The sequence below is a fragment of the Papaver somniferum genome, chromosome 1, assembly GCF_003573695.1.
Source record: "Papaver somniferum cultivar HN1 chromosome 1, ASM357369v1, whole genome shotgun sequence".
In the NCBI taxonomy this organism is placed as follows: Eukaryota; Viridiplantae; Streptophyta; class Magnoliopsida; order Ranunculales; family Papaveraceae; genus Papaver; species Papaver somniferum.
Window position 1 is genome coordinate 40,875,516 of NC_039358.1, and position 11,535 is coordinate 40,887,050.

Below are 11,535 nucleotides of genomic sequence, written 5' to 3' on the forward strand. Positions count from 1 at the left end.
TCTAATTCTTCTGATTTGATTAGCAAGCAAATCGATCTATGATTAGAAAGAATCAATTATGTATATTGATTTTTGTTCTGCTCTATCTTCTGCTAATTTTTTTAGGGGTTTTCTGATCAAAGAGCTATGTCATCTACGACTGCCTATGTACGACGAAGAGGAAAAAATGATAAGCTTCATAGATCTCTACTTCTGTATCTACTGACGATGTTTCTAGATCTTCATTCGTTTATGAATAAGTCGAAATCGAGATACAGAGGCAATGGAAATTGTCATCAACAATTAGATCTGAAGATTCAACAACAAAAAGCTGAGAAAGATAAGTTTCTCCCTTCTAATCCTATTTAATTCAATTGAAATTCCTAATTATATGATTCAGAAATAAATTCAGAAGAAAATAATTCTTACGTCTCTTGCAAACCTAATTAACTTTGATCTTAATTGAAATTGCTTGCTCAATTCATGATCAGAGTTAAGATCTGTTATCATCTTATCCTAATCTTTCTCTTGAGTTAAAAGAATTTGAAAAAAATTTGTCGAAACTGTTTCTGGGGCTTACTGCTTAAAATTGATTTGTCTCTTAACTTGTAATCTCGATCGACAATTGAACATAAGATTCGTGATTATAGCATCTTAATCCTTATTACCCGTTGAATTGATTTGAATATTTTACTTACTTTTGATTTTCAATCTGCTCTCATATGTAGTCATATGTAGTCATGTTCAATTGCTTTAGAACTGTATTATATATGTTGGTGATGTTAAGAGGGTATATGAACTGTTACAGGTGTGCAGATTGTTGGTGGTATTGAAATGGAGTGAGGTTACCGTTTAGGAGATGTTAGTGTTGGGAGTTCAAGGTGGTTGCGTTGTTCAAGATGAGATGTTGAACCTCAGATCTGGAAGGTGAATCATATAGTGGTGGTTTGAGTCTTAACAGGGGTTGAGCTGAATGCAGGTTGGAATTGGTAGTGAATGTGAAGAATTTTGCTATAGTTACTGGTGCAGGCAGTGTGTGTATAAGATATGGAATTGATTAGTTGCAAATGAAGGCTGAGTTGGTATCGCAGTTGAAGTAAGTGGCATGACTTGTTTGAAATACAACGACAAACAAAGTATGATTACAGGATATAACTTATATACTTCTGATTGACAACTTCAATTTTGATTATGATTTATATCCTCAACGAGTAATCCATTATAGTGGTGATGAAGTTGTTGGTGAGAAGATCCACTGAGTAGAGGTTGTACTAATGGAGATGGTATCTACCTTACTGCAATCGTTTCTATGCCAACAAACCTGAACATGCTGCTCATGTAAATTAGCTGATTTCAGTTATTGAATTGCCGAGTGTTGAATTTGTAGAGTCTATAACTGTGTAGCAACGTGTATGGGTATATAGGTGAGGATATATGTCTGGGATGGTTTGTTCACTCAACTCATTTTCCATTTTACATCACTTAACTAGGATGTAGTAAGTCTTTATTGCTTAATCACCTTGTCGAGGATGCAATAGTTCATGAATTGACCTCATCTTTCTACGTTCACAGCAGCCATGGATTTGACACGATCCATCTCCTGAAAGGCAGTTTGCAAAGATGACAGATTCATCAGGAAAATTGTAAGTAGTGTTGGTACTAGTACTACTAATTCGTTGAACAATTATTATGGCTTTGACACTATCCATCTGTTGGTAGAATTTACTGATCTTTTCTTGGGGTTCTGTAAGTGATCTTGATAACTTGACTTTCGTATTTCAGTATCTGGTTTCAGGTTTGTATCCTTACTGACCTTTTTTGGATGTGTAGCTATTAGTTACACATGCTAATTATATGTGTAGCTATTAGTTATACATGTTAATTAGATGTGTAACTTGTAAATACACATGTTAATTAGATGTGTAACTTGTAGATACACATGCCAATTGAATAGGATATAAAGTCTACGTGTTAAGGATGGACTTCAACTATGATTATCATTTATATACACAGATGCAGGTCTTTAAGTTCATCCTTCAACAAACTTGAGTGTTTCAAGTTTCAGTAACAATCTTGCTCAAACAGATAAGCTACATGTTTTATGATTCTCATTACCTTGAAGTCAATCTAGACTTGTGTATCTCCTAAGTTGGATACTTGAATGCACACTAATAATGCGTAACTGAGAACAATTTTTAGTACACTCCGCAAAAGATCAATGTTTACTTCTGCTACTATCTGAATTGTGTTTTTTAAATGTGAAAAGTGATGATTCATTTCTTGATGTTAAAGTACCACTTGTTGATCACGTACCTTGAGGAGTATTCCTGCTCCATGTATTTGCTTACAAATATTTTTCTTTGTCGAAAAAAACTGTATATAGAAATTGTGAAGGTTAGGCTATTGTCATCCTGGTTTGTTCCTCTTCACTAGTGTCTAGGTTTTATGATGCCTTCAATTTTGTAAGAGTTCTCTATATTAACAATGGGCTCATGTTTCCCTACTTTTCTGTTATCCTCCAATGTCCCAATTCAGTTGGCTAGTGGGAGGATGGGATATGACTATAAAGCCGTCAAGAGATGGACTACCCAAAGGAAGATTGGATACGGTCTTCTGAGTGTGACAAAGTATACTGTTTTCCTCACTTCTCTCTGAATACTATTTTGATTATTGATGAACTGGTTCTATGTCACAGGATTTGTAAGTGATTAATGACTTATTAATGCTCTACAGATATTTGTCCCCATACACCAACAATTACACTGGTGCTTAGCAGTGATCAATAAGAAGGAAGAGAAGCTCTAATATCTTGATTCTCTTGAAGGCGTCGATATTGATGTCTTGGAAAATCTGGTATGTTTGGCAGCAATTGTGGCATTTTTCTCTTCTTTTATAATGTGGGGGAACTTGTACTCCAGCAAGTTCCAATTTTATTTTATTTTCTATTATCAAATACTTTTGGCACAACTTGGATAAAAAAGTAGTTCAGTCATTTTTATTATACTTTAGCAGAATTCCATTCAATTACACATTCGGACTTAGCTAATTTGATGAGATTGTGCTTCACTCAGCAAGTGTATTTTCTAGTTACACATCCGTTTATGATTTGTAATTTCTGGTTACACTTGCATTTTAACTGATTCATTGAACTATGAATCACACGTGTATATATATCAGCATGCTTTTGATTTTTGGTGTTTGTTCGTTTTTGTTTGTTTTGCTTACTACATGCCTTAAGTATGATGCCTTTAGACTTTAGGAGTTTGTTAAAAAGTTCTCTTGTATAAAGGGTAAGCGTTGGTAGGGACTATTAGCTTGGATATATGATGTCTTTAGATTTTATGAGTGCTATATGGATGTGTAGATACTAGTTACACATGCTAATTAGATGTGTAACTTCTAGTTATACATGCTAAATACATGTGTAGCTACTAGTTACACATGATAACTGGATGTGTAACTTATAGATACACATGCTAATTTGATATGATGAAAAGTCTAAGTTTTTTTTTTGTGCAAGCTCTTATGGAATTGGATATCAAGCAGATTCGATGACACTGTAAATTGTACAATAAGCTGCATAGTCTAATAAGATCATTTTACTTGTATATGTATTTTAATGAGTTTTCATTAAACTGCTGGGTACACATGCCATATATTGTTGAAAAGCGACTGAAATCTGAGCAGACTGCATCTGTAAGCTTGTTTTAAATCAATTGTGTATCTTCTGCTCCATTTTCACTTGTTTACACTCTATATCGATGTACCATATCCAAATGTTAGATTACTCAACAGGATGGGTTTATATTAATATCGTCCATGCAAAGAAGTTTATAACTTGTAGTCGTTAAATGATTCAGATATGAACCAGGACACTGCAGAGAACAATTCTGACTTAATAGTAGGTAACAATGTTAGCATCTTTCATCTGTTTTACTAGTGTATGATCAGTTAATGGCAGTATGCTATTGTAACTTTTAAATCCATTGCAGATACAATGGCGTGCGCTTGATGAGATTAATACCAGAGTTTATAATGGACGTGTGCGTGATTCTAACTTGGCAAGCTAAGATTGATCTGTTTTTTACATATCAATTGGTGAGTGTGTTAACTTGGAAAGCTAAAAGTATGTGTAGCTACTAGTTACACATGCTAATTAGATGTGTAACTTTTAGGTACACCAGCTAAATGGATGTGTAGCTACTAGTTACACATGATAACTGATAGACATTGAAAAGCTTCAAGATGCAGGAATTTACACCTGCAATAGATTGACGATGCATGCCAAAAAAGTTAAACTCACTTTTTGATTTTGGATCTTAAGTTCTTGAGAATGTCACGATTTTGTCAAAATTTTAATTGATTTCTTTTCTTTTTTGTGGAGTTTAACTGGTATTTAAAGGATTATTAAAAGCCAAAGTTGATAGAATCTGTGAAGCAGCCGAGAAAACAGTTGTAAGTATTTAAATCATCTTCGTAAACTACTCTGGATTTTGGATTTGTTGATTGTGTTACTTCCTTTCATTTTTGTTCATTTCTGAATGTTGGATTTGTTCGTCGTTCCCTTGCTCAGAATTTCAGTTACATTATTGGAACCAATGCCTTGTTTAGACTAAGATCCTCTATATGTTTCCACTTGAAAATTAAAGTAATACATTTATTTTCTATACTATACTTGTATTTTTTTTGCTTTTTGTTCATCCAACCTAATCCATGGATGTTTATTTCGTTGCAGATATGCAAGCATTTTGGAGGGAGACAAGAAGGAAAGGCAAAGATTTAAACTTCATAAAAACACAAATCAGACGCATGTGTAACTCTCAATTACACTAGATAGATGCATATGTAACTCACAATTACGCTAGACAGATGCGTGTGTAACTTCTAGTTACACATGCAAAGAAATCATTGTAAATGAATATTAAAGTAATGCATGTATTTTTTGTATGCGTTCTTTTTTATGTTTATTTTTTTGATGTGTAACTTTGCATTACATATGGCATAAGGATGTGTAACTTCTGGATACACATGCTATATGCATGTGTAACTTCGGTTTACACATTCACACTGTATTTTAATAATTTTGGGCCTAGATTTAATAATTTTGGGCTTAAATTTAAATTTTATTTAATTTGGGGCTTGACAATATATAAAAAGGCATGGATGTCTTTTAATAACTAGGGGCCTAGATTTAAACTTCTTTTAATTAAGGGCCTCATATTATGGGTTATCCATGGGTTGGGCCTTAGCCTAATTTTCTCTTCATAGATTAGGAGTGGTCATTCAAAAAGAACCCTGATTTTGGGCATACCAAAATCTTTCTAGGCATACAAAGCAATAGTCCCATCTTGGGTGACCTTATAAGGGGTAACCTATGGGTAGTTCAATTACCTATATGCCCTTAATACAAAAATCTAAAATCAGTTTTCTAGAAAATCAAAATCAGTTTCCCTTAACATCTCTTCTTCCTCCTCTAGCCGAACTCTTCCCCTCTCGGGGAAAAAAAATTTTCATCACCGTGATTAATTGTCGATTCGTAAAAATTTGATCGTCGATTAAACTCAATTACATAATGACTCGTACCAAGAAAAGCTGGGACTAGGCAAACCAAATCGTCTTCTAATCCATCAATTGAAGAAGAATAACCAATTGAAGATGAAGGTGTAGAAACTGAAATTGAACCAGAAATTGAACCAACTGCATCTCCAACTCCGGAAATGAGGATAAGAAAGTAAGTTTTACAAACCAAATCTCCTATTTGATGTTTTTCATCGATTAAATGACGGTTACAGTGTTGGGTTCGGCTCAAAATTGAGTTGCGTTGTTAGCCGAATTGTTCTTCACAAAAGTTTCCTGTAAGTGTATATGAACAGTTCGGCATGAAATATCATGAAATTTCAAGCCGAACCTAGTCACAAATAGAGATGCATAGGGGTTCGGCGTATTCGATAATCATAATATGTGCCGAACCTAGCACATTTACGAGGTTTGGCTATTGCGATATTCATATTATGTGCCGAACCAATACAAAATTCTTACCCCAATAATTATCAGGAATATAAATGATCAGGTTTGGCTTATATAATACTTATGTAAATAGCCGAACCATGTACTACCAAAAGGTTCGACGCTTACGATTTTCTCAATATAAGCCGAACCTAACATAATTTTTCTTCCATATCACACAGGATCAGGTTCGTCTCATTATGACATTTTTAAACAAGCCGAACTAGTTGGTTCGGCTCATAATAATAACACTGTCAGCTTGCCGAACTGTTCATTAGTTGTCAATATCCAGGTGGGTTCGGCTGATATATTAAGCCGAACATATTCCAGACTCGCCGAACCTTAGTGAAAAAACAACAAACTTTTTATGATTTTAAGCTACAAAAGTGAGATTAAACATAAGATAGAAGTGTACCTTCCTCATCCATTGGATCAAATACAAGTTTTTTTTCTCATTTTCCCATTCTCCTTCTCCAAAAAAATCTAACTAAATAATCTTAAAACTAATCACTAATCAAAATTATTTTAACTAATCATTTGTATTAACACTAATCCTAAAAGAGCAGATTTGCCATTAAAAAAAATTTGGTTAAGGGGCTTCTGATTTTGTTATTTCACATCCATTTTTGTCTTTACTAGGTATGCGTAATAAGATTTTGGTATGCCCAAAATCAGGGTTCTTCAAAAAGGAGTTGGATCTCAGCTTGTTGCTCGGCTTCCGACTAATTTTTACCAGATGATATTCCTTCTAAGATGTAATGTTTTCTTCTCAAATAAATATTAATTAAGAATATATTTTATTAGATTTTTTTTACGAATAAGTTAACGAGAGAGGATTGGTCCTTGGTTTTTTTATTTTTCTCGAGAGGTTTGTTTCCTCGCCCATGTCTGTCTAAATCTGCTCCAACTTTCCCTGCTTTCGACCAGAGAGAAAGGGGATTTGAGTATACACCAAGGTTTTTAATCACTTTTATCCGCTCTTTCACTCCACTAGATTTAGCCTAATAAGGTTGTTGATTCTCCATGGCTTCAAGCCTTCAATAATCACATGATGAAAAAAGAGCTTAAAATCCTGTAGAAAACTTTCAAAAGAAGTGCGTAAAAATTAAAGCTTGAAAGAGAACTAGAAAAATTTCCAAAAATTAATAGCAAAAAATGACAGAAATCAAATACTAAAGCCAAATTACGACGTATCATTTTGCTTGGGTATAGTTTTGGTACAGCTAAACCAACATAGAGCAACATTGCAATAAATATGGCACAATTATGACAGAGGTGCATTTCTTGGTTTATGGTGATAGAAACTTAGTTTCCAAATATTAAATACCAATTTCGGTAAACTATTATTCAGATCCGATATTTCATGTCCAAATTGATACAACCTGTCCTGGAAAATTTAGGACCAACCATAGTACTACCATTAAGATACGGGGAACCCACAATCGTCTAGGTGCAAGTGCAACAAAACACGGGTGGTAATGTTGGTCCTTGCTATAATCTTTCCAAAGATAAGTGGGATTGGCATGACTAATTCTGGAAAGTTTGAAAGATTCTAATGTTTATCTGGTTATGAAGACTCCCAAATATTATGATAAAGTCCCTTAAGGAAATTTTTAAAAGCTAGACATTTATTATATTAAATCAGGAAAGAAAACCATAAGAATAGAAAATATTCACTGCAACAAAAATGACATGATAATAAATTTTCTAAGCAACTAGTTTATTGTAATTAATTCTGGCATTTCAACAACCATAATTAATTTTTGGATACCCATATTGAAGGTTCCATAATTCAATGTAAACGAGGAATATGTGGCCATGAATATATTGCGTACATGCATCTTATCAATTAAGACATTATATAAAACACCACCAAAGAAAGTAGTAATAGCCATTAGCAGTTTTCATTTCAAGGTTGTTCCTACCGACTCCAATCATAATGTTATCAAAATCATCATTTTTAGTTTTAGGGTCTCCTGCTACCATTTTCTTCGCTCTTCTTACTTTATCATGTGCATTTTCAGATGGTAATGATATCGCGTCTGTATGGAAGAAGAAAACTGTCACCGTGGAAAATGATATAGATCCAAAAATAGCTTTAAAAATACATTGCAAATTAAGTGAAGATGATTTTGGTGAGCATACGTTATATTACTAACAAATTTTCTACTGGAAATTTAAGGTTAATGTTTGGCAGACAACTAAATATAAATGCGAATCAAGTTGGTATGATCCCAATACAAACAAGGACCGTGTAATGGAGTTTTTTGCTTACAACGCAATAAAAGATTGGATGATACATTGTGAACATGATTGTAGGTGGAGCATTCATCAAGATGGTGGCTACCTTGGAGATGGTTATCTTACAACTCAGTTTCCGCCTAAAAAAATGTTTTCTTATCATGAATGATTCTAGACTGACAATGGAGGATCTCGTGAAACTATCCTTAACCCCAGCGCTCCTAATATTTTAATTATCTATTGTTTCATTATGTATTTGAGGTTCTTAATGTATTTGATTCTATGTGAATCATAATAATTATTAAATAATTAATATAATCTATATATTATAAAATTTCACTTTGTTTTGATTCTATGTACTTGAACCTAATCATCCGCAAGTTATTGTTCCATGGTAATTCGGCATGGGAGTGAGTTATTAGAGGTAATTTGAGGATCTTTGGGTAATCAACAGAGAGAAGGAAATGAAACCAATATAGATGGATAGTAATGTTGGTCCCTAAGGATGGTGATTTTTTTGATAATAAGATAGAACATTAGTCCCTAAAACTACACTTAGGTACACCGTCCTAGGATTTATGCTATTGCAGGGGTTCGATTTCTCATCTTTCCTGAGGGAGGAATCTTGGTCCCCGAAATTGATGAAATAAAACTGAAAAAGCGGGGGTCTAACAACCATACCCTATATTTCGCTTAGCAATCTGTATGGACAAACTCCAATATACTTTTAAGAGAATCAACTAGACATTCAGACTCAATCTTAATAAAAAGTATATCAAAGAGTTATATCTCAATTTCTCGATTCAATACTTACTCAAGCAAATAGAAATCTACGAGTCTAATTGAATACAATAGAAATCACTTGAACGGTACCAAAGACCAATGTTTAAGGATCAATCAAGGTCAATCTACAACCAAAGGTTGGATTTACCAATTGATCGATTCAGCGCACAACCTGTGATATTTCAATTATATAATAAAATATAATGCGGAAAAGAAATAACACAGACACCAGAAGTTTGTTAATGAGGAAACCGCAAATGCAGAAAACCCCAGAACCTAGTCCAGATTGAATATACACTGTATTAAGCCGCTACAGACACTAGCCTAACACAAACTAACTTCGGTCTGGACTGTAGTTGAACCCCAATCAATCTCACACTGAACCAAGGTACAGTTGCGCTCCCTACGTCTCTGATCTCAGCAGGATACTACGCACTTGATTCCCTTAGCTGACCACACCCAGAACTAAGAGTTGTTACGACCCAAAGTCGAAGACTTTAATAAAAATCTGCATCACACAGAAAAGTCTGCAGGAATAGATAAATCTGTCTCTCACAGAAATACCTACGAGTTTTGTTCTGTGTTTTGATAAATAAAGGTGAACATGAACCAATTGATATACCGGACTTATATTCCCGAAGAACAACCTAGAAATATCAATCACCTCACAATAATCTTAATCGACTAGAGAAACAAAATATTGTGGAATCACAAACGATGAGAAAAAAATTTTTGTGACTACTTTTCTATCTTGCCTATCAGAGAAATTAATCTCAAGCCAATCCTTACGGTTGTACTCAAATACGATAGAAACAACAAGATCAGATCACACAACTATATAGAAGATAGTTGGGTCTGGCATCACAATCCCAACGAAGTCTTTAAGTCGTTAACCTACAGGGTCTCGATAGAAACCTAAGGTTAAAGGAGAATCGAATCCAGATTATAACTAGTATCACACATGAGGTGTGGGGGATTAGGTTTCCCAGTTGTTAGAGTTCTCCTTTATATAGTCTTCAAATCAGGGTTTGCAATCTAAGTTACCTTGGTAACAAAACATTCAATATTCAGCGTTAGATGAAAACCTAATTAGATTCAAGATAATATCTTTCAACTGTTAGATCGAACTTAGATTTTTATACATACATGAAATATAACTTCATTTAGGTTTGAGTAACCGTACCTAAATGCGTACAAGTCGTTGGTTCAACGGTAGCTCACCATAGGTTAGCCATATAAGCACTTTCATATCAACCTTATTCTTCTTTACCATAACTAGTTCAAATGACTCAAATGAACTAGTTAGAGAGTTGTTCAATTGCTTAGTTCTCATAGAAGTATACAAGACAAAATCGAAACAAAAACAGTTTTGATTCACTCAAATCAATTCATGAACATTATAGCCACGGTCAAAGATTGCATTCCTTAATATATAAATGTATTAGTTCACGAATTAAACTGTTTTTAGAAAATAACCTCCTTAAGTACGCATACTGGTTCGCAGACTTAAGTACCTGGATTAAGTTTGTTTTCAGTTCACAAACTCAAGCAGAAATTCACGGGATGTGAACTTCCGGCAGTGCGCGTACTGGTACGCGGACTTTAGTTCCGGTTATCCTGAGCAGCAAAGTACGCATACTTTGGTTCAAGGATATTGTACTTACACACATATGAGATGTATCACAATGTTTATTATCCAACCATGGTTATGTATTCTGAACTCTCATTTCAATAAGAGAACGTTATATAGTTGTTGTTCACAAACTATTTTTCGTCAAAGCGATTTTCAAGTGATTGAAACTAATATGACTTTCGTCACTAGTAAATATGAACTTGTCCAACGTGAAAGCTTACCAACACACATTTCGAGAAATAGATAAGCGAGATAAACTCAGCTCGAAATAGTACATGTGATAGATAAGTTCAAGTCTCCACATACCTTTTTGTCGATGAAGTTCCACCAGATCTTTGAGTAGTTCTTCGTCTTTGCATGATGAACGTCGTGGAGTCTAGAGCTAGGCCTGTCAATATTTGTCCGATATCCGGTATCCGTTTCCGAGTATACGAGATCCTATAGGTTTTTATCCGTTTTATCGGATATCGGATATCAGATCGGATATTTTATCGGATATTTCTTCTTTAACATATCGGAAACGGATTAGACCCCATCCGAAATGTTAATATCCGATAGTATAGGAACTTATTTGTAATTTATCCTAATTTCGAGTCTAGTATCGGATATTATCGGATATTGTCGGATAAATATCCCATAAATGTCAATTATGAAAATGTTTTACAAGGGTTTTTAAACTTTTTTGTTATAATCTGATACTATCGGATATTTATCGGATATCCGACAGCTTAGCCTATCGGAATCGATATCTGATTTTGATATCCTATAGGATATTATCGGATATCGAATATCCGGTAGTGCTTAACATGTCGGATATAGGATTTCTAAATATCCGGCGGATATTCTTCCATTGACAGGCCTATCTAGAGCTCAACTACACTTTTTATCCTAGT

General features: G+C 34.2%; 1 long non-coding RNA gene across 6 annotated transcripts; it reads left to right on the top strand.

Annotated features, from left to right (window-relative positions):
• Positions 1-420: 420 nt before the first annotated feature.
• Positions 421-4,806, top strand: LOC113284107. Of its 6 annotated transcripts, none has more exons than XR_003327931.1 (8): positions 421-1,403; positions 1,552-1,622; positions 2,515-2,606; positions 2,713-2,832; positions 3,840-3,884; positions 3,972-4,077; positions 4,364-4,434; positions 4,715-4,806. It is a non-coding gene; the product is annotated as an uncharacterized LOC113284107 (long non-coding RNA). The 6 variants fall into 6 exon arrangements; XR_003327926.1 differs by having other exon boundaries at positions 4,155-4,434; positions 4,715-4,758; XR_003327925.1 differs by having other exon boundaries at positions 3,972-4,434; positions 4,715-4,758.
• The last annotated feature ends 6,729 nt before the right edge of the window (positions 4,807-11,535 follow it).